Here is a 25,348-nt window from a genome sequence, read left to right as displayed (position 1 = left end):
AACACGTGTTCCCTATCCTGAACCCCCCTCCCACCTCCCTCCCCATCCCAACCCTCTGGGTCATCCCAGTGCACCAGCCCCGAGCATCCTGTATCATGCATCAAACCTGGACTGGCGATTCAATTCACATATGATATTATACATGTTTCAATGCCATTCTCCCAAATCATCCCGCCCTTGTCCTCTCCCACAGAGTCCAAAAGACTGTTCTATACATCTGTGTCTCATTGGCTGACACTCATACAAGGTTATTGTTACCATCTTTCTAAATTTCATGTATATGCGTTAGTATACTATATTGGTGTTTTTCTTTCTGGCTTACTTCACTCTGTATAATAGGTTCCAGTTTCCTCCACCTCATTAGAATTGATTCAAATGTATTCTTTTTAATGGCTGAGTAATATTCCATTGTGTATATATAGCACAGCTTTCTTTTTATTTATTTATTTGTTTTAATTAGAGGCTAATTACTTTACAATATTGTATTGGTTTTGCCATACATCAACATGAATCCACCATGGGTGTACACGTGTTCCCAGTCCTGAACCCCCCTCCCACCTCCCTCCCCATACCATCCCTCTGGGTCATCCCAGTGCACCAGCCCCAAGCATCCTGTATCCTGCATCAAATCTGGACTGGTGACTCGTTTCATATATGACATTATACATATTTCAATGGCATTCTCCCAAATCATCCCCCCCTCCTACAGAGTCCAAAAGACTGTTCTATACATCTGTGTCTCTTTTGCTGTCTCGCATACAGGATTATCATTACCATCTTTCTAAATTCCATATATATGCATTAGTATACTGTATTGGTGTTTTTCTTTCTGGCTTACTTCACTCTGTATAATCAGCTCCAGATTCAACCACCTCATTAGAACTGATTCAAATGTATTCTTTTTAATGGCTGAGTAATATTCCATTGGGTATATGTACCACAGCATTCTTATCCATTCATCTGCTGATGGACATCTAGGTTGCTTCCATGTCCTGGCTATTATAAACAGTGCTGCGATGAACACTGGGGTACACGTGTCTCTTTCAATTCTGGTTTCCTCGGTATTTATGCCCAGCAGTGGGATTGCTGGGTCGTATGGCTGTTCTATTTCCAGTTTTTTAAGGAATCTCCACACTGTTCTCCATAGTGGCTGTACTAATTTGCATTCCCACCAACAGTGTAAGAGGGTTCCCTTTTCTCCACATAAGGATTCTTCAATATCTGCAAATCAATCAGTGTAATACACCACATCAACCAATTGAAAAATAAAAGACATATGATTATCTCAATAGATGCAGAGAAAGCCTTTGACAAAATTTAGCATCCATTTATGATAAAAACTCTCCAGGAAGCAGGAATAGAAGGAACATACCTCAACATAATAAAAGCTATATATGACAAACCCACAGCAAACATTATCCTCAATGGTGAAAAACTGAAAGCATTTCCCCTAAAATCAGGAACAAGACAAGGGTGCCCACTTTAACCACTACTATTCAACATAGTTTTGGATGTTTTGGCCACAGCAATCAGAGCAGAAAAGGGAATAAAAGGAATCCAAATTGGAAAAGAAGAAGTAAAACTCTCACTGTTTGCAGATGACATGATCCTCTACATAGAAAACCCTAAAGATTCCACCAGAAAATTACTATAGCTAATCAATGAATACAGTAAAGTTGCAGGATATAAAATCAACACACAGAAATCCCTTGCATTCCTATACACTAATAATGAGAATATAGAAAGAGAAATTAAGGAAACATCCCATTCACCATTGCAACAAAAAGAATAAAATATTTAGGAATATATCTACCTAAAGAAACTAAAGACCTATATATAGAAAACTATAAAATACTGGTGAAAGAAATGAAAGAGGACACTAATAGATGGAGAAATATACCATGTTCATGGATCAGCAGAATAAATATAGTGAAAATTAGTATACTACCCAAAGCAATCTATAGATTCAATGCAATCCCTATCAAGCTACCAACGGTATTCTTCACAGAGCTAGAACAAATAATTTCACAATTTGTATGGAAATACAAAAACCTCAAATAGCCAAAGCAACCTTGAGAAAGAAGAATGGAACTGGAGGCATCAACCCGCCTGACTTCAGGCTCTATTACAAAGCCACAGTCATCAACACAGTATGGTACTGGCACAAAGACAGAAATATAGATCAATGGAACAAAATAGAAAGCTCAAGAGACACTGATGTATAGAACAGTCTTATGGACTCTGTGGGAGAGGGAGAGGGTGGGAATATTTGGGAGAATGGCATTGAAACATGTAAAATATCATGTAAGAAACGAGTTGCCAGTCCAGGTTCGATGCACGATACTGGATGCTTGGGGCTAGTGCACTGGGACGACCCAGAGGGATGGTATGGGGAGGGAGGAGGGAGGAGGGTTCAGGATGGGGAACACATGTATACCTGTGGCAGATTCATTTTGATATTTGGCAAAACTAATACAATTATGTAAAGTTTAAAAATAAAATAAAATTAGAAAAAAAAAAATAGAAAGCCCAAAGATAAACCCACACACCTATGGACACCTTATCTTTTATAAAGGAGGCATGAATATACAATGGAGAAAAGACAATCTCTTTAACCAGCCGTGCTGGGAAAACTGGTCAACCACTTGTAAAAGAATGAAACTAGAACACTTTCTAACACCATACACAAAAATAAACTCAAAAGGGATTAAAGATCTAAACATAAGATCAGAAACTATAAAACTCTTAGAGGAGAACATAGGCAAAACACTCTCCGACATAAATCACAGCAGGATCCTCTATGACCCACCTCCCAGAATATTGGAAATAAAAGCAAAAATAAACAAATGGGATCTAATTAAAATTGTAAGCTTCTGTACAACAAAAGAGACTATAAGCAAGGTGAAAAGACAGCCTTCAGAATGGGAGAAAATAATAGCAAATGAAGCAACAGACAAACAACTAATCTCAAAAATATAGAAGCAACTCCTGCAGCTCAATTCCGGAAAAGTAAACGACCCAATCAAAAAATGGGCCAAAGAACTAAATAGACATTTCTCCAAAGAAGACATACAGATGGCTAACAAAAACACATGAAAAGATGCTCAACATCACTCATTATCAGAGAATTGCAAATCAAAACCACAATGAGGTAGCATAGCTTTCTTATCCATTCATCTGCTGATGGACATCTAGGTTGCTTCCATGTCCTGGCTATTATAAACAGTGCTGCAATGAACATTGGGGTACATGTGTTTCTTTCAATTCTGGTTTCCTCTGTGTGTATGCCCAGCAGTGGGATTGCTGGGTCGTATGGCTGTTCTATTTCCAGTTTTTTAAGGAATCTCCACACTGTTCTCCAGAGTGGCTGTACTAGTTTGCATTCCTGCCAACAGTGTAAGAGGGTTCCCTTTTCGCCACACCCTCTCCAGCATTTATTGCTTGTAGACTTTTGGATCGCAGCCATTCTGACTGGTGTGCAATGGTACCTGATAGTGGTTTTGATTTGCATTTCTCTCATAATGAGTGATGTTGAGCGTCTTTTCATGTGTTTGGTAGCCATCTGTATGTCTTCTTTGGAGAAATGTCTGTTTAGGTCTTTGGCCCATTTTTTGATTGGATCATTTATTTTTCTGGAATTGAGCTGCAGGAGTTGCTTGTATATTTTTGAGATTAGTTGTTTGTTGCTTTATTTGCTATGATTTTCTCCCATTATGAAGGCTGTCTTTTCACCTTGCTTATAGTTTCCTTTGTTGTGCAGAAGGTTTTAATTCTGTGATTAAATTGTCCACATTTTTTTTCTGGTCCATGACTTGCAGGATCTTAGTTCCCTGACAAAGGATCGAACCTGTGCTTCCTACAGTGGAAGCACGGAGTCTTATCCAATGGACTACCAGGGAAGTCCCTGTCTACACTCTTAATCCCTTCTGCACTGTACTTCAATGCATTTGCATGTTGGATTGCTTATACGTCTCCATTCAGTAGAACTCTTCCATAGCTCACTCCAGGCATGTAATAGTTGCTGGGTAGGGAGAGCATGTATGTGGGTGAGGAGGGCTTTATCTCCCAACTCCTCTCGAACAATGAATTTTAAAAGGACCTAGAGGGCTTCACAGCTGAATTCTACCAAAAATTTAGAGAAGAGCTAACACCTATCCTACTCAAAACCTTCCAGAAAATTGCAGAGGAAGGTAAACTTCCAAACTCATTCTATGAGGCCACCATCACCCTAATACCAAAACCTGACAAAGATGCCACAAAAAAAGAAAACTACAGGCCAATACCACTGATGAACATAGATGCAAAAATCCTTAACAAAATTCTAGCAATCAGAATCCAACAACACATTAAAAAGATCATACACCATGACCAAGTGGGCTTTATCCCAGGGATGCAAGGATTCTTCAATATCCACAAATCAATCAATGTAATACACCACATTAACAAATTGAAAAATAAAAACCATATGATTATCTCAATAGATGCAGAGAAAGCCTTTGACAAAATTCAACATTCATTTATGATAAAAAAAAAAAACCCTCCAGAAAGCAGGAATAGAAGGAACATACCTCAACATAATAAAAGCTACATATGACTAACCCACAGCAAACATTATCCTCAATGGTGAAAAATTGAAAGCATTTCCTCTAAAGTCAGGAACAAGACAAGGGTGCCCACTTTCACAATTACTATTCAACATAGTTTTGGAAGTCTTGGCCACAGCAATCAGAGTAGAAAAAGAAATAAAAGGAATCCAAATTGGAAAAGAAGAAGTAAAACTCTCACTGTTTGAAGATGACATAATCCTCTACATAGAAAACCCTAAAGACTCCACCAGAAAATTACTAGAACTAATCAATGAATATAGTAAAGTTGCAGGATATAAAATCAACACACAGAAATCCCTTGCATTCCTATACACTAATAATGAGAAAATAGAAAGAGAAATTAAGGAAACAACTCCATTCACCATTGCAATGAAAAGAATAAAATACCTAGGAATATATCTACCTAAATAAACTAAAGACCTATATATAGAAAACTATAAAACACTGGTGAAAGAAATGAAAGAGGACACTAATAGATGGAGAAATATACCATGTTCATGGATTGGAAGAATCAGTATAGTGAAAATTAGTATACTACCCAAAGCAACTTATAGATTCAATGCAATCCCTATCAAGCTACCAACGGTATTCTTCACAGAGCTAGAACAAATAATTTCACAATTTGTATGGAAATACAAAAAACCTCAAATAGCCAAAGCCATCTTGAGAAAGAAGAATGGAACTGGAGGAATCAACCTGCCTGACTTCAGGCTCTACTACAAAGCCAGAGTCATCAACACAGTATGGTACTGGCACAAAGACAGAAATATAGATCAATGTAACAAAATAGAAAGCCCAGAGATAAACCCACGCACCTATGGGCACCTTATCTTTGACAAAGGAGGCAAGAATATACATGGATTAAAGACAATCTCTTTAATAAGTGGTGCTGGGAAAACTGGTCAACCACTTGTAAAAGAATGAAACTAGAACACTTTCTAACACCATACACAAAAATAAACTCAAAATGGATTAACTATCTAAATGTAAGACCAGAAACTATAAAACTCCTAGAGGAGAACATAGGCAAAACACTATCCGACATACATCACAGCAGGATCCTCTATGACCCACCTCCCAGAATATTGGAAATAAAAGCAAAAATAAACAAATGGGACCTAATTAAACTTAAAAGCTTCTGCACAACAAAGGAAACTATAAGCAAGGTGAAAAGACAGCCTTCAGAATGGGAGAAAATCATAGCAAATGAAGCAACAAACAACTAATCTCAAAAATATACAAGCAACCCCTACAGCTCAATTTCAGAAAAATAAATGACCCAATCAAAAAATGGGCCAAAGAACTAAATAGACCTTTCTCCAAAGAAGACATACAGATGGCTAACAAACACATGAAAAGATGCTCAACATCACTCATTATCAGAGAAATGCAAATCAAAACCACTATGAGGTACCATTTCACGCCAGTCAGAATGGCTGCGATCCAAAAGTCTACAAACAATAAATGCTGGAGAGGGTGTGGCGAAAAGGGAACCCTCTTACACTGTTGGTGGGAATGCAAACTAGTACGGCCACTATGGAGAACAGTGTGGAGATTCCTTAAAAAACTGGAAATAGAACAGCCATACGACCCAGCAATCCCACTGCTGGGCATACACACTGAGGAAACCAGAAGGGAAAGATACATGTGTATCCCAATGTTCATTGCAGCACTGTTTATAATAGCCAGGACATGGAAGCAACCTAGATGTCCATCAGCAGATGAATGGATAAGAAAGCTGTGGTACATATACACAATGGAGTATTACTCAGCAATTAAAAAGAATACATTTGAATCAGTTCTAAAGAGGTGGATGAAACTGGAGCGTATTATACAGAGTGAAATAAGCCAGAAAGAAAAACACCAATACAGTATACTAATGCATATACATGGTATTTAGAAAGATGGTAACAGTAACCCTGTATATAAGACAGCAAAAGAGACACTGATGTATAGAACAGTCTTTTGGACTCTGTGGGAGAGGGAGAGGGTGGGATGATTTGGGAGAATGGCATTGAAATATGTATAATATCATATATGAAACGAGTTGCCAGTCCAGGTTCGATGCACGATACTGGATGCTTGGGGCTGGTGCACTGGGACGACCCAGAGGAATGGTATGGGGAGGGAGGAGGGAGGAGGGTTCAGGATGGGGAACACATGTATACCTGTGGCAGATTCATGTTGATGTATGGCAAAACCAATACAATATTGTAAAGTTAAATCAAATAAAATTTAAAAAAAAGAAAAATAATAATAAATGGAGCTAGAGGAGGAATGGTCTTTTTCCAGGGAAGCTGTTCTAGAATCTTTTGTTCTGGGCTCCTAGTATATATTCTGATGACTTTATTTTTTGTTTGTTTATTCATTAAGTCATGTCTGACTCTTTACTATCCCATGAACTGTAGCTTTCCAGGCTGCTCTATCCATGGGCTTTCCCAGGCAAGAATCCTGGAGTGGGTTGCCATTTCCTTCTCCAGGGGACCTTCCTGACAAAGGGATCAAACACACATCTCCTGTATTTGGAGGTGGATTCTTTACCATGGAGCCACCTGAGGAGCCCATTCTGATGACTGGCCTCCTTTATCTCTGAGACTTTGTTACATCTTGTAGTGTTGCTGGCTCAGTGGGTATCAGGTTTCCATTTTGTTATTCTCCATGCTACCATCCTGCCCCTGCCCTGGCCCATTTCTCTAAGCTGTTATTAACTCTGGTGGGAGAGTCTGAGACCTGCTGCTGGCTCCCACCTACCAGTCTTGGCATGACAAATTGCCTTACTATCATACATAATACTGCCATGTAAAATAGAGTAAGCTTTCTGCTCACATACTGCTACCATCTCCTGTATCTGTTTAGATCCAAGCAGCCTATATATATCATGGACATAAAAGTCATAGAAGAAAAGCATGCTAGGAATCGGTCCTCTATACCAGAGCCAATCAGGATGGATCAGGGAATTCTGTAGATCTCACCTGTTCTAAGCAGCATATTAGCTATGCTTGACTTCAGCTACCACATTTTGCCTGCTGTGTACTTACTCTACCCTGGTATGAAATGTATTTTGCAACAGTGCAGAAGAAATATACAAGATTGATTAGACTTGGTACCATTTGTCCATACTCTTGCAATTATTGTAGTCACTGCTTGAAAAGATGCAAAAAATCCTTTATCCAGTTTTGTTCCTCTATAAAGTTTCATTTAAGTTTTAGCAGGTGTTTTTATGTGTAAATCAGATCAACTTCCCATGTTAGCTCCTGATGGTTAACGTTTTGATGTTCTGTTTGCCCAAGCAGACTGATTTGCCATTATGGGAAAATGTTTGAACTAAAAAAAGTCCTCTAAACTTTGTTCACTAATCTTATCAAAGAAAATAGAAGCAGACCATGTAGACAGAAACCTTCAAATTAAATATACCTTTCCAATTCACATGTATTTGATCAGCATTCATTATGGAACTAGGGAGGTAGTTGCTTCTTGATTCTGCAATAGCATTGAGGTTTAGATCACTTTCCACAGTCTTTAAAAATTCAGCTGGGAAAAGAATAGACAATATTAACTGCTAATAACATCTACTCTTTGGTAGTAAGTTAGGATACCTCATAGAACTGTCATTGTCCTTAACAATCCCATCTATCAGGCCTGGTGGACACCATACAATTGTGCCCTTCTGGAAACAGCCGGGCCAGCCTCGCTGTGTGGTGACAGATTGTTTAGAGTGAGCCAATAGTGGCAGAAGAGTTCAAAAGCTTGTAAAGGTGATTTGTAGCCTTGTGAAGGTCTAATTTCTGCTTGAGTCGCAGGGATAGGTTATTTCACATACTGTTATTTGGATTTGGAGAACTGCACTAATGGCCTGGGCCATTTGGTTTCCTTCTCTTTCTCTTGCATGTTTTTAAACTTTTTTTATGTGGACCACTTTTAAAGTCTTTATTGAATTTGTTACAGTATTGCTTGTTTTATGCTTTGCTTTCTTGGCTGACAGGCATGTAGGATCTTAGCTCCCTGACCAGGAATCAAATCTGCACCCCTTGCATTAGAAGGTGAAGTCTTAATCACTGCACTACCAGGGAAGTCCCTCCTTTGCATGTTTTTTATCTAGTCATTCCTTGATTACCTGACTCTTAACTAGGCATATTAATCAGAGCCATTGTGGAAACTTTAAGAAAAAGAAAGAGAAATGCACAAGCTGCAGCCTTATGGGTGTTGTTCAGGTAGATCAGGTCAATGGAGGGGGTCACATGGACTTTGGTATGAATACTGATTCTGTCTCCTGCTAGTCACGTGCTCTTTGGCAAATCACTTACCCTCTCCAAGTCCCGTCACTTTATTGTCAAATGGGTAAAATGTTAGCACTGCCTTCATATGGTTGTTGAAAGGGGTGAATGAGTTGACATACAGGGGACAGTACGTAGGTAAAAAATACATCTCTTATTTGAGTGCTTACTATTATTGACTCATAGGTAGCGATTAGCCGTCTCCATTTTAAGAAGTTCACAGGTTATCTGGAGTTCTATCCCCACTGAGAATCTCTGCTCCTAAAACGTTCTTGAAAGATAGCTTTTAATATGAAAAGTGAAGCATCTGCTTCAAATCTGTTTTAGAAGCTGGTTAAGATTCTGTGCTATGATGCCACTTCATAAAGCTATGTATGTATATAGGTAGGCATGTGTGTATATATTGAGTATTGATGTTGTTCCTGGCACTGTGCCTAGGTACTGGGGACACAAAGACCATGAAACATGGTCCCTACTCTTAAGAATCGAGTTGCCTAATTCTGCTTTCTGTTCTGCAATGAGGTGGCCCAGTATGTCTAAATACAGGAATAAAAATTCCCCTTGGCATTCAAAGGTGGGTTTGATTTCTAAAGGAACCTACACTTCTCCAAACATTATTGTTTTAAACTAATCAGTAAGAAATGTTCCATTGATAATCTTTATTTTAATTCTGTTCCAGTGGCTTTTTAAGTGGAGGTACCATTGGCATTTATTAATACCATATGCCAGGCATTTTTACTGATGCTTTCTTTCCATCCTTGTGACAGTCTATGAAATCGTCCTCATGATGTTTTGCTCACAGTCATGTAGCCATAAGCGATGAAATCAGGATTTGAATCCAGACCTGTCTGACTCTAAGTCACATTTTCTGTCCATCCTTCCTTGATGCACGTAGGAGTTAAAGATGGGAGCTAATTACTGAGCACAGTTGAAGGGCCATCTTGGCTAATCTTTGTAAAGAAGGCAAAATAGCTAATTGTGATCAATTCATGTAAGTTCTCAAGGAACATTAGTGGTGTTGGGCTTAGAGATCACTTATAATGTCAAGAATGGGCTGTGTGTTCTCTCAGGTTCTTTTTCCACTGAATGGATCCAATTTTTTTTCACAGTTGATCTTAATTATTGAAATGATGAATTGAATGAATCATTGGTGGTTATCAACTGTGTGGTCCTCAACACCATTAATTTATTTAAACATCCTTCAGCTCAACTAAGTCATCTCCTGGTGACCTCTGCTTGAACCATACATTTGAGATAGTTCACAGTTTACATGCACTTGAATCAAATACTAAAAACAACACAAGCAAAATGATGTGCTTTACATTTTAGTCCTGTATTGTTCTGTAAAAGTGCATATTAAAGTTTCAGAGATGCCTCCTGCTTTTTAAATAAGGATCACCAAGGGGTCTGGCAAGTGGGCAGCTGGATCCTACTAGAAAACAATGTCATCCTTGTTGAATCAATGCACTTGAATTGAAGCTGTGTCCCCAGGGCCAGTCACCATCACACTGTCCTATCCTTTTGTAGCATAAGAAATCGATTCCCCAGAACAGCTCAGGTGCAGCGGTACAGGAAAAACAATCCTGCCATTCCACACAACCCCACCTCTTCAAATCTGCACATTTCAGAAAGACCATTCTTTCTCCTCTTCCATGTCATCAAATCAACACCCCTGTGCCAGACACTGTTTTCTTCATGGGCTGAAGTTCTCCTCTGATACTTCTGGGCAGACCTCACAGGCACAATTTGTTACCTGGGCCAAGTGACCTCACAACCTTCCAGGCTTTGAGTTCTCAGAGTTGTCAAAAGATCAGGTCAGGGTCCTGAGGAAAAAATGGGAATTTTTCTCCTCCTGGGTTCCCAGGTGAGAATCAGAGTCCAGATTCTTTTTCACCTCTGAAGTAGTCAGATTGGTATGGAATCAAATTCATTAATCTTTGTACTTGCTAAAAATGGTGGGTTCTTCCCTTCCCATCATGGTGGGTTCCATTCCCTTTTCTTTTTTGGTTCTGGTGAACTTGAAAAACAGATGCTGCTTCAGGTAAATAGTTCAGTATTCACATGAGTGCAAATTACACTTCCATACCATTGCATTTATTCCAGTGATTGCACTGATTGTGTTTGACCATGTGATAATTAGGCCACATTCAGATCACAAAAGGGCTTCCTTGATAGCACAGTTGGTAAAGAATCCACCTGCAATGTGGGAGACCTGGGTTCGATCCCTGGGTTTGGAAGATCTCCTGGAGAAGGGAAAGGCTACCTACTCCAGTATTCTGGCCTGGGGAATTCCATGGACTATATAGTTCATGGAGTTGCAGAGAGTTGGATATGACTGAGCGACTTTCACTTTCCCTTTCAGATCACAAATCCCCATTCTACACACTTTGGGTTTTCTAATCCAGAATGCACTAATGGCCTATAGAGTGCTTTGGTATTAGGTGACCAGAAAAGTGTAATGTTCTTTCTACTGGGGAGGTGATAATGAAGGATAGTGGGCTGCAGTCCATAGGGTCACAAAGAGCTGGACATGACTTAGTGACTGAACAACAAGAATAACAAAATAATCATCAGAGAGCACTTTTTCTTATGAGGAATGTTTGCTTGTCATTATAGATTCAAGCTATGTAAATGAAGGTATTGGGTTGGCCAAACTGTTTTTTCCATAACATCTTGTGGAAAAATGTGAATGAGTTTTTTGGCCAACCTTATAACTGGAGAGATACATACATACCATTTGCCATTGTTTTGGGATAGGTAATTTAATATTCAGGTATGTACCTGTTTAACATGAAGTTATCCATTACAAATTCATGGGGACATTTGCCAGAAGAGAAAGTCAGATTCAGCCTGTGGCCAAATTGAGAGCCTTTTCTTTCTCATCCATTCTCTCTGATTTCAGTTCTTTCTTCCATTTAACCGTATGAGCACCTCAGTCAACTCTGAGTCAGGTGAAGAGTGTGCAGTCAAACATGTTGACTGAGGGATGGACTGGGCAAATGTTACCTTCCCTGTAATGGACCTGTGGGCATTTAAAAAGAGGACTGCATGGAGAGAGCTATCCTTAATGGGAAGTAACAATGTCCTGATGATGGCTTTTGAGGTACTAGCAGGTAACTGCTGCTTCTGCCCCTGATGAAGGCTGTCCCTAGACAAGGAGTAATTGCCAGTGAGTGACTAGGTGAAATTGGGAATAGCGCCCCTTGAGCTACCAGTGGAATTAGGCAGTGTCTGTTGGAAGAGGGCCACTGTTCTGACAGGTGGGGGCAGAGGAGCAGAGGAGTAAGGCAGAGTGGGAAGGTAAAGTCTGGGGAACAGGAGGGATTTAGGAGAGATTGAATCCAAGTCCTGTATCTACTTCCTCCATCTAACAGATGGCAGTAGTGATGCTCTTGGAGCTTCCCATCTAGTCAAGAAGACAGACCTCAATCAGATGCTTCACGCATTCACCAAAGAGGTATTGAACTTACTACGTAACAAACATGGTGGGTGCTATGAAGAAAAAGTACATGTTTTGAGAGACCTGACCTCACCTGGAGTGTTGGTGAAATCCACTGATGGAATTTCACAACCCAAAGAAGTGAGACTTGAGGTGAGATATCAGAAATGAATATGAAGAATGAAGAGCTATTTAGGCAAGGGTGTATAAAAGGAACCTTCCCCAAAGATGGATGAGCAGGTATAAGGAGATAATCCAGTAGGTTCTAGTACATTACCTGAAGGCCAGCATGTCTGAAGCAGAGCACATGATGGAGGGAGTGAGTAAAGCTGAGACTGAAGAGATAGGAAGGGGGCAGCCCCTTCCAGGCCTACCTGTTCATGGTAAAAAAAAAAAAAAGAAAGTGTTGAAACATTTTTGTAATAACAATGTTAAGCCATTAGCAGGTTTTCAGTAAGACAATGTTTTAATTAGCTGACTCCAGCTATAAGGAGGTGAAGAATGGATCAAAGCAGGAGCCCCACTGGAGGTAGTGGGAGTCTTTAGGAGGCTGCTGTAGTGGACTAGACCAGGCACAGCTGACTTAGACTGGGATGGAAGCAGTGGAAGAGAAAAATGGATGTACTGTGTGACCTTGGGCAGGTCTTCACCTCTCTGAACCTAAACAGGCTTATTTTCCTTCAGGTTGGGCCTGTCATATCTAGTGATTTAAGAGCATGCTTTGCTCACTCACATCATCTGCCTGCTATAATCTCTCTTGAGATGGCAACTATTCAACAAAACATTCGTCCACATTTGATATCTGAGGGAAAGACAGAGCTAGCTTTGAATTCTTTAGAATTGTATTTATTGCAATTCCTTAACATTGGTGGGCTGGATGAGTTGTACATTTTGGTGATACAGGTGACTTTTAAATGAACGAAGAAACACTGCCACACCTGTTATTCCTCTGATCCTAAAGTACTAAACAAAAGGACTAACACATGTCTTCCCTGTATTCAGCAGTAATTAAATACAGCTACACTTATTTAGGAAACTGATAACAGTAGAGAAATGTAGTGTCAGCTATCTGGAAAAGAGACAGTCCAAGGACTACCTTTTGTTCTTAGAGTTAAAAACACTTCCAAACAAAACTGAAAAGAAAATGCCTTTCAGGGTTATGATATCTTCCCTCCAAGCCTTTGAAACTTGGCAAACATTTCTTGCCAGCTCATCACACTAAGCTCTGTTGTAAACTTACATAAAACTTACACAAGCTTCATTCAGTAGGGAACAAATCAGTCTGTGAGTAAAGTTTTGATTCTAGGTGTTCCAGCAACATTCCTGGTGAGAGTAGGAAAACATTGAAACTAGATGCCTAAACCTTTTTTATTTTTTATTTATTTATTTTTTAACTTTACAATATTGTATTGGTTTTGCCATACATCAACATGCATCTGCCATGGGTATACATGTGTTCCCCATCCTGGGCATACACACTGAGGAAACCAGAATTGAAAGAGACACACGCCTAAACCTGTCAAATGGCTTGGTTCCATGTGATTGACCTTTGTTGTAGCTAAGGTTCTCTGGACAGTACTTTGTCCTAGACATCTTTGGTGATGGCAATGATGGGGAGCTAACAAGTGAACAGGAGATGGCAAGAGTGAACACTGACATTTTAGGAATTAGTAAACTAAAATTGACTGGAATCGTCAAATTTATTTCAGATGACCATTGTATCTACTACTGTGGGCAAAAACTTAGAAGAAATGGAGTAGCCCTCATAGTCAACAAGAGTCCAAAATGCAGTACTTGGGTGCAATCTCAAAACAGCAGAATGAGCTCTTTTTGTTTCCAAGGCAAACCATTCAATATCACAGTAATCCAAGTCTATGCCCCAACCACTAATGCCCAAGAAGCTGAAGTTGAACAGTTCTATGAAGACCTATAAGTCCTTCTAGAACTAACACCCCCCCAAAGATGTCCTTTTCATCATAGAGGACTGGCGTGCAAAAGTAGGAAGTCAAGAGACACCTGGAGTAAAAGGCAAATTTGGCCTTGGAGTACAAAATGAAGCAGGGCAAAGGCTAACAGAGTTTTGCCAAGAGAATGCACTGGTCATAGCAAACACCCTCTTCCAACAACACAAGAGATGACTCTACACATGGACATCACCAGATGGTCAATACCAAAATTAGATTGATTATATTCTTTGCAGCCAAAGATGGAGAAGCTCTATACAGTCAGCAAAAACAAGATCAGGAGCTGACTGTGGCTCAGAACATGAACTTCTTAATGTAAAATTCAGACTTAAATTGAAGAAAGTAGGGAAAACCACTAGACCATTCAGGTATGATCTAAATCAAATCCCTTATGATTATACAGTGGAAGTGACAAATAGATTCGAGGGATTAGATCTGATAGAGTGCCATTGTACAAGAAACACTGTACAGGAGGCAGTGATCAGGACCATCCCCCCAAAAAATAAAGGCAAAAAGGCAAAATGGCTGTCTGAGGAGGCCTTAGAAATAGCTGAGAAAAGAAGAGAATCTAAAGGCAAAGGAGCAAAGGAAAGACTACCCATGTGAATGCAGAGTTCCAAAGAATAGCAAGGAGAAATAAGAAAGCCATCTCCAGTGATCAGTGCAAAGAAATAGAGAACAACAGAAGGGGAAAGACTAGACATTTCTTCAAGATGTCCATATGTTTTTCAAGTCAGGAGCAAGACTGACAAGGATATCTGTAGTCACTGTTCTTATTCAGCTTTATAAATGAGATCTTAAACATCTCATTGGGAAAAAAAAAATATAAGGGTTGAAAACATTTTTATTTTCACAGATGGGATGATTGTCTACACAGATAATGTACTAAAATATGTAGACAAATGAGTATAACTAAATGGTTTTTCCTGTGGTCATGTATGGATGTAAGAGTTGGACTGTGAAGAAAGCTGAGCGCCAAAGAATTGATGCCTTTGAACTGTGCTGTTGGAGAAGACTCTTGAGAGTCCCTTGGACTGCAAGGAGATCCAACCAGTCCATTCTGAAGGAGATCAGCCCTGGGTGTTCTTTGGAAGGAATGATGCTAAAGCTGAAACTCCAGTACTTTGGCTGCCTCATGCAAAGAGCTGACTCATTGGAAAAGACTCTGCTGCTGGGAGGGATTGGGGGCAGGAGGAGAAAGGGACGACAGAGGATGAGATGGCTGGATGGCATCACTGACTCAATGGACGTAAGTCTAAGTGAACTCTGGGAGTTGCTGATGGACAGGGAGGCCTGGTGTGCTGCGATTCATGGGGTCAGAAAGAGTCGGACACGACTGAGCGACTGAACTGAACTGAAATGAATATATGGTTCCACGAGGTTTCTGGGTATAGGCTCAATATATAAAAATCAATAGTGATCCTCTTCAACAGGAAGAATCAAGGAGAAAATGTTATAAAGACAAATTCTGACAACCAACATGGCACCCAATATTGGTATCTCTTTTCCCATGTTTCACTTGTTTCAGGTCCTATGTTGTTTTTGTAAGGTTTGCCCCTCTGCCCCCAGTATGTTTGGATCAAGAAGTTTGTTCTTCCTTTCTTCTAGGCCCTTTAAAAAGAAATCAACTAATTTAGACCAAAGAACAAGTGAAGAGGAGACAGGATCATTGGGAAGAATTTAGAGAATATTCCTATCCCGTGGTTTCTCTTACAGGTCCATAGCGACTCTGCTATAGCTACTGCTTCTGTACCAGCTTATTCAAAATTCAGTTTGTTCCTATCTCTAAGTAAAGGACTTGACAGCTCATTATAGAATGTACTCCCTCAACTTGAGTGTATTCAAGCAAGAAATCTATCAAGTTACTTACTTTTTATTACTACAATGGACTACTACTCACCATATAAACCAAAATAATGTCATTTGCAACAACATGGATGCAACTAGAGATTATCATATGAAGTGAACTGAGTCAGAAAGAGAAAGACATACCATGTGATGTCACTTATATGTGGAATGTAGAGTATGACACAGGTGAACCTATCTATAAAACAGGAACAGACTCAAGGACATAGAGATCAGACTTGAGGTTGCCAAGGAGGAGGAGGGGAGAAGGATGGACTCAGCATTTGTGGTTGGTAAGTATACACTATTACATGTAGAACTGGTAAATAAGAAGGTTCTGCTGTATAATACAGAGAACTTCATCCATTCTCCTGAGATAAATCATAATGGAAAAGAATATTTTAAATATATATATTTATTTATGTAAAACTGAGTTACTTTGCTGTACAGCAGAGATTGGCTCAACATTGTAAATCAATTCTATTTCAATTTTTAACAAAGAAGAAACACTTCATATATATAAAAGAACCCAGATAAAGTATGTTTGCCTGTGTATGTGTGTGTATGCTCTCTAAACTAATAATCCTCTAAGGACAAAAAAACCATGACTTTGAACAAGTATATACCTTAAATGAAAATAAAGGATCAAAACATATTGTAAAGAATAAGAAAAAGCTTTGTATTTATAACTACTATAATGGAGTGAGTCCCTGGTAGGAAAAGTGGAAGCTTTCATAGGAAAAAATATCATTTCTGAAACATGGAAACACTGTCACACTAACTAAAACAGTCTCTGAACATAATAGGAATTATCCCACTTTGTTTAATGAAAGGACAAACTTGACTCTATTTTAGTGAGCTCAGACTGTCAGCTACTTTCAAGCACATAAGCTCTATTTCCTTAGTTATTTATGTAATTTATGAATAAATACTAGAATTAGAGTTTATTTGCAAGATAAATTGCAAAATTGGAATGGATAAAAAATTCCATTTACATAGTAGAAAAACCCATAATAAATTTGGAGCTGTACCTAATAAAATGTATGTCTTTTAAGGAAATATTATGAGCTTTTATTGAATTTCATAAACAATGAACAAAATTTAAATAATAGAAGATATATACCTTTTAAATTGTTTGGAAGATTCAATATCATACATAAATCAATTCCCCACAAATTAACTTGCAGTTCAGTGCAATTCCAATCAAACTCTCCAACAGTTTTTTTTTCCCCTAGAACTTGGCAAACTTGCCCTAAAATCTATGTGGAAAGAGGGTAAAGATTAGTCAAGATTCTCTACAGAAGAAAAACAATATGAGATTAGCTCTATAAGATATTAATAATTGTTATTCACTTATATTACAAAAGTGTGATATTAGTACAAGGACAGACAAGTGTACCAATAGAACAAAATTGAAATTTCAGAAACAAACTCATACATAAATGAGGACTTGGTTTATGACAGAGGAGACATTACAAACCAATAGAATAGTCCTGGGAAAATTGGCTATGTAGATGGTAAAAAAAATTCCTACCCTATACTATACAGACAGAGAAGGCAATGACACCCTACTCCAGTACTCTTGCCTGGAAAATCCCATGGACAGAGGAGCCTGGTAGGCTGCAGTCCATGGGGTCGCTAAGAGTTGGACACAACTGAGCGACTTCACTTTCACTTTTCACTTTCATGCATTGGAAAAGGAAATGGCAACCCACTCCAGCGTTCTTGCCTGGAGAATCCCAGGGACTGGGGAGCCTGGTGAGCTGCCGTCTCTGGGGTCGCACAGAGTCGGACACGACTGAAGCGACTTAGCAGTAGCAGCAGCAGCAGCAGCATACTATACAGAAATGTAAACTCAAGATGGATTAAAGATATAAATGTTAAAAGCAAGAATTATTTGATCTTGAAAAAGACGAAGAATACCTTAATGATCTCAAAGTAGGGAAAGGTTTCTTAAAAACACAAAATGGAAACTATACAAGATAGATACATTTGCCTTCATTAAAAGTAAAGACTAGTTGATGAGGTGTATATCACAAAGAAAATTTTAAATAATGAGCCACAGGTTGGTGGGAGCTATTTTTAGCTCTTATAAATAAGGAAGGATTAACATCTAGAAGGAGAGGGGGCATTAATATCTAGAGGAGAAGGGGACGCCAGATGATGATATGGTTGGATGGCATCACCAACTCGATGGACATGAGTTTGAGTAAGCTCCTGATGGACAGGATGATGGACAGGAAACCCTGGCATGCTGTAGTCCATGGGGTCGCAATGAGTTGGACACGACTGAGCAACTGAATAGAATATCTAGAATCTGTACTCTAAAAATCATTATAAGACAGATATTCATTAGAAAAACATACAAAGGATATGACCAGGCATTTTACAGAGGGATAACCTGATTCAACTGTGGTAGTGGTGGTCGTTTAGTTGCTCAGTCGTGTCTGACTTTTGCAACCCCATGGACTGTAGCACCCCTGGCTCCTCTGTCCATGTGATTTCCAAGCCAAGAATACCGCAGTGGCGCTCACCTTGCCACCCAGCAATCTGGGCCTGTGCGAGGAGCCTGCCAGGACAAGTTATACGTGCCCAGGCCATAAGTCCTGACACTCTACTTTGCCGCTGCCGCAGCTTCCACTTCCAGGCGTCAAGGCCACCATCTTGCTTTTATGGAAGCAGCAGGAGTCCAGACGCAAAAGTTCTGAGCTGGGAGTCTTGGTGAGTGAAGCTGCAGTCATGCCGTCTTTGTCACTGCGCCTCACTGTGGTATGCTCGAACAACCAGAACCGGAGCATGGAGGTGCACGACATCCTTAGCAAATGAGGATTCAGTGTCCGGTCCTGAAGAACAGGAACAAACGTGAAGCTTCCAGGACCAGCACACGACAGGCCAAACGTTTATGATTTCAGAACCACGTGTGACGAGATGTACAAAGACCTTCTTAGGAAAGACAAAGAACTCCATATGCAGAATGGCGTTCTATGGATGCTGGAAAGAAATAAGAGTATCAAGCCCAGGCCAGAGAGGTTCCAGGACTGCAAAGATCCTTTTGACCTCATCCTCTCCTGTGAAGAGCGAGTGTATGACCAGGTAGTGGAAGCTATGAATTCCGGGGAGCAGGAGACCTGCCAGCCTGTGCATGTGATCAACGTGGACACCCACAAAGAGGCTACGCTGGGAGCATTCCTCATCTGCGACCTGTGCCAGTGCGTCCAGCTCATGGGGGACATGGAGGATGGGATCAGCAAGCTGCTGCAGGTGTTCCAGGAAAAGAGTGGCAGGAGCTTCCTGCACACCGTCTGCTTCTACTGAGCCCAGCCTGATGCCCGGCCCACCACCCACATGAAGCCATTTTCTTCAGTTTCCTTTTGGTAGTACTTTTTCCTTCCTGATATTTGTTTTTACCTTTAGGTATTCTGCTGGTGGACATTAGCAATACCCAGTAAATGGTACTGTATGCAGTGAGAAGATACAGAAATGCCAGATCACAAAACAAACGTTTTTTCCCATCCCACTTTCCCTTATGAGTAGAATCTTGACTGTGGTTTTTTTTTTTTTTTTTTTTTCTTTAACCAAAAAAGATAAAATGGTTGATAGCACATTTCCCCCAAGACATCTGCCTCTCACTGAACGTCCCTTTTCCGGCTTCCCTAACTGCTTATAATGTAAGAATTCCTGAATAAAGCAACAGGATCCACTTTTGTAAAGGATCCTGCCATTGGCCAATAAATAGATGTGGATGGTCATTAGTAATAATATTACCAAAAGGAATACTGGCGTGGGTTGTCATTTTCTTCTCCAAGGGATCTTCTTGACCCAGGTATCAAACCTGGATCTCCTACATTGCAGATGGATTCCTTACCGGCTGATCCACAAATGAGAAAAGGTTCTCAACCTCTCAAGTAATGAGGAAAAGGTAAGTTAAACTCAACATAACTTTCACAAGGGTCAAATTAGCAAACATAAAAGACATTGACCCTTGTCTTTCACAAGGGAGGGTCAAATTAGCAAAAATTAAAAAGCATGATCATACCAAGTGGTCATTCCACAGAAAGATGCAGGGAACTTGAAGTTCTAGTGGGAATATAATTGTATACAGCTCCTTTGGAGAGCACTAGCAATATCTAGCAAAGGTGTGCATGCCTTATTATGGTCCCAAAGTCCCTCTTCTAGATGTTTACCAGGGAGAAATCCTTGCATGTGTGAGAAGACATAAACCAGAATGTGTATTGCTCTATCAAAAGTGAATGGCCAGATATGAGAATGAATTAGTATTATCAATGGCACTTTGAATGATTGAATGGTATTCACCCATTCATCAATAAAGATGAATCTGGAAAATAGTGTTGCATGTACAAAGTGATCTGGAAAAGGACGTGTGCTACATTTGTGCAAAAGAATAGGGAAATGGACATTGCCATGCCAAGGGGTTTCCTGGGGCCTTTGGGTAGTGGGCCACACATAGTTCAGAAGGTTCCCCTGAGGAGATGGTTGGAAAAGTTAAGTCCTATCTCCTGGAGTCTGATGAATCTGAAGTGGACCAGGCAGACCCTCCTGGACAGTTTCACTTAAAATATTCTAAGTTATTGTTCTTACCTTGAAGAAATCTTTCTTTGTCTTATAGAAAAGCCTGGTGTCATACCATCCATTATTGTGGCAGTGACTCAGGTATGCAGTGTGGTGGCTCTCTGCTGGGGAGAGTAGAAGGGTCAGGTGACTCAGGATTGTAGATGAAGAGGCTGAGTTTATCGCTGAAACAAATTGTGTATTTTTCTTCCCTCTCTTTATATATCACTGAAAACTGAAAGGGTTCAGTGTTTATTTTTTTAATCACCTAACTTTGGGTTGGTTCTTGTGCAAGAATAAAAAGTCTTTCCTTAAATATTCAGTAGAATTTTCAGACCTTGGCTCTATTAATAATGAAAGTGATGCTTAGATGCTTAAAATACTTTCTCCCCTCCTCATTTCCCTTTCTTTCCCCTATCTTAGAACATAAAAGATGAAGGCAGTTCTGAAGAGTAACTTTTCAGTTGATTAATCCTCTTGAACTCAGTATAGCTTTCAAAGGGAGAAAGGGCCACCAGCATAGATCAAATCAGGATCTCATCTCATGTGTCTACCCAGGCTCCCGTTGCCATATTTTAGGTGGTAGGATTCATGGGTCCTGGTGTTTGATCTAAAATCCTCTCTGCATGTATGATAGGATGTGACTGAATTGTGTGTTTATTTGAATCTTTTCTGTCCATTCTGGGAACCTACAATTACATACATTTGTTGAGATACAGCACTGTGCTAATTATAGAAACTATTGTGATATCATTATTGATGAATAGACTTTTTTCATCTTATTTTGGTATACTTTGCACATTATATGAATGTGTATGTACACTCTTTATTTTTTAATATAAATTTATTTATTTTAATTGGAGGCTAATTACTTTACAATATTGTATTGGTTTTGCCATACATCAACATGAATCTGCCATGGGTGTACACATGTTCCTCATCCTGAATCCCCCTCCCACCTCCCTCCTCATACCATCCCTCTGGGTTATCCAAGTGCACCAGCCCTGAGCATCCTGTATCATGCATTAAACCTGGACTGGTGATTCATTTCACATATGATATTATACATGTTTCAATGCCATTCTCCCAAATCATCCCACCCTCGCCCTCTCCCACAGAGTCCAAAAGACTGCTCTATACATCTGTGTCTCTTTTGCTGTCTCGCATATAGGGTTATAGTTACCATCTTTCTAAATTCCATATATATGTGTTAGTATTGATGTTTTTCTTTCTGGCTTACTTCACTCTGTATAATAGCTTCCAGTTTCATCCATCTCATTAGAACTGATTCAAATGTATTCTTTTTAATGGCTGAGTAATACTCCATTATGTATATGTATCACGGCTATCTTATCCATTCGTCTCCTGATGGACATCTAGGTTGCTTCCATGTCCTGGCTATTGTAAACAGTGCTGCGATGAACACTGGGGTACATTTGTTTCTTTCAATTCTGGTTTCCTTGGTGGAAGGAGTTCTATTGGCAGTTCTATTTCCAGTTTTTTAAGGAATCTCCACACTGTTCTTCATAGTGGCTGTACTGGTTTGCATTCCAACCAACAGTGTAAGAGAGTTCCCTTTTCTCCACACCCTCTCCAGCATTTGTTGCTTGTAGACTTTTGGATCGCAGCCATTCTGACTGGCGTGAATTTGGTTGTGGTTTTGATTTGCATTTCTCTGATAATGAGTGATGTTGAGCATCTTTTCATGTGTTTGTTAGCCATCTGTATGTCATCTTTGGAGAAATGTCTGTTTAGATCTTTGGCCCATTTTTTGATTGGGTCATTTATTTTTCTGCAGTTGAGCTGCAGGAATTGCTTATATATTTTTGAGATTAGTTGTTTGTCAGTTGATTTATTTGCTATTATTTTCTCCCATTCTGAAGGCTGTCTTTTCACCTTGCTCATAGTTTCCTTTGTTGTGCAGAAGCTTTTAAGTTTAATTAGGTCCCATTTGTTTATTTTTGCTTTTATTTCCAATATTCTGGGAGGTGGGTCATAGAGGATCCTGCTGTGATTTATGTCAGAGAGTGTTTTGCCTGTGTTCTCCTCTAGAAGTTTTATAGTTTAGATCTTTAATCCATTTTGAGTTTATTTTGTGTATGGTGTTAGAAAGTGTCCTAGTTTCATTCTTTTACAAGTAGTTGACCAGTTTTCCCAACACGACTTGTTAAAGAGATTGTCTTTTCTCCATTGTATATATTTGCCTCCTTTGTCAAAGATAAGGTGTCCATAGGTGGGTTGATTTATCTCTGGGCTTTCTGTTTCTTCCATTGATCTATATTTCTGTCTTTGTGCCAGTACCATATTGTCTTGATAAGACTGTGGCTTTGTAGTAGAGCCTGAAGTCAGGAAGGTTGATGCCTCCAGTTCCATTCTTCTTTCTCAAGATTGCTTTGGCTATTCGAGGTTTTTTGTATTTCCATACAAATTGTAAAATTATTTGTTCTAGCTCTGTGAATAATACCGTTGGTAGCTTGATAGGGATTGCACTGAATCTGTACATTGCTTTGGGTAGTATACTAATTTTCACTATATTGATTTTTCTGGTCCATGAACATGGTATATTTCTCCATCTATTAGTGTCCTCTTTGATTTCTTTCACCAGTGTTTTATAGTTTTCTATATATAGGTCTTTTGTTTCTTTAGGTAGATATATTCCTAAGTATTTTATTTTTTCCGTTACAATGCTGAATGGAATTGTTTCCTTAATTTTTCTTTCTGTTTTGTCATTGTTAGTGTATAGGAATGCAAGGGATTTCTGTGTGTTGATTTTATATCCTGCAACTTTATTCATTGATTAGCTCTAGTAATTTTATAGGGGAGTCTTTAGTGTTTTCTGTATAGAGGATCATGTCATCTGTAAACAGTGAGAGTTTTACTTCTTATTTTCCAATTTGGATTCTTTTTATTTCTTTTTCTGCTCTGATTGCTGTGGCCAAAACTTTCAAAACCATGTTAAATAGTAGTGGTGAAAGTGGGCACCCTTGCCTTGTTCCTGACTTTAGGGGAAATGCTTTCAGTTTTTCACCATTGAGGATAATGTTTGCTGTGGGTTTGTCATATATAGCTTTTATTATGTTGAGTTATGTTCCTTCTATTCCTGCTTTCTGGAGGGTTTTTTTTTTTTATCATAAATGGATGTTGAATTTTGTCAAAGGCTTTCTCTGCATCTATTGAGATATTCACATGGCTTTTATTTTTCAATTTGTTACTGTGGTGTATTACATTGATTGATTTGTGGATATTGAAGAATCCTTGCATCCCTGGGATAAAGCCCACTTGATCATGATGTATGATCTTTTTAATGTGTTGTTGGATTCTGATTGATAGAAATTTGTTAAGGATTTTTGCATCTATGTTCATCAGTGATATTGGCCTGTAGTTTTCTTTTTTTGTGGGATCTTTGTCAGGTTTTGGTATTAGGGTGATGGTGGCCTCATAGAATGAGTTTGGAAGTTTACCTTCCTCTGCAATTTTCTGGAAGATTTTGAGTAGGATAGGTGTTAGCTCTTCTCTAAAATTTTGGTAGAATTTAGCTGTGAAGCTGTCTTGTCCTGGGCTTTTGTTTGCTGGAAGATTTCTGATTACTGTTTCAGTTTCCGTGCTTGTGATGGGTCTGTTAAGATTTTCTATTTCTTCCTGGTTCAATTTTGGAAAGTTGTACTTTTCTAAGAATTTGTCCATTTCTTCCAAGTTGTCCATTTTATTTGCATTAATAAGTAATAAATAATTTGCTTAATATGTGTTTTGGGGTGTTTTGACTTGGGTTTATCCTGTTTGGGACTCTCTGGGTTTCTTGGACTTGGATGATTATTTCCTTCCCCATTTTGGGTAAGTTTTCAACTATTATCTCCTCAAGTATTTTCTCATGGTCTTTCTTTTTGTCTTTTTCTTCTGGGACTCCTATGATTCGAATGTTGGGGTGTTAAACATTGTCCCAGAGGTCTCTGAAATTGTCCTCATTTCTTTTAGTTCGTTTTTCTTTTTTCCTCTCTGATTGGGTTTATTTCTACCATTCTATCTTCTACCTCACTAATCCTATCTTCTGCCTCCGTTATTCTACTATTTGTTACCTCCAGAGTGTTTTTGATCTCATTTATTGCATTATTCATTATATATTGACTCTTTATTGTTTCTTCTAGGTCCTTGTTAAACCTTTCTTGCATCTTCTCAATCCTCGTCTCCAGGCTATTTATCTGTAATTCCATTTTGATTTCAAGATTTTGGATCATTTTCACTATCATTATTTGGAATTCTTTATCAGGTAGATTCCCTATCTCTTCCTCTTTTGTTTGGTTTGGTGGGCATTTATCCTATTCCTTTACCTGCTGGGTATTCCTCTGTCTCTTCATCTTGTTTATATTGCTGAATTTGGGGTGGCCTTTATGTATTCTGGCAGTTTATGGAGTTCTCTTTATTGTGGCATTTCCTCGCTGTGGGTGGGTTTGTATGGGTGGCTTGTCAAGGTTTCCTGGTTCGGGAAGCTTGTGTCGCTGCTCTGGTGGGTGGAGCTGTATTTCTTCTATCTGGAGTGCAATGAAGTGTCCAGTAATGAGTTATGAGATGTCAGTGGGTTTTGAGTGCCTTTGGGCAGCTTGTATATTGAAGCTCAGGGCTGTGTTCCTGTGTTGCTGGAGAATTTGCATGGTA

At 39.2% G+C, this 25,348-nt stretch overlaps 1 pseudogene; it reads left to right on the top strand.

Moving 5' to 3' along the window:
- Positions 1-18,865: 18,865 nt before the first annotated feature.
- LOC147341279 (RNA polymerase II subunit A C-terminal domain phosphatase SSU72 pseudogene) lies at positions 18,866-19,509 on the top strand (annotated as a pseudogene).
- Positions 19,510-25,348: the final 5,839 nt, after the last annotated feature.

Source organism: Bos grunniens, chromosome X (genome assembly GCF_055505025.1).
Source record: "Bos grunniens cultivar Pamir isolate PY7600 chromosome X, Bosgru_T2T1.0, whole genome shotgun sequence".
Lineage (NCBI taxonomy): Eukaryota > Metazoa > Chordata > Mammalia > Artiodactyla > Bovidae > Bos > Bos grunniens.
This window is presented reverse-complemented; position numbering and strand designations above follow the sequence as displayed.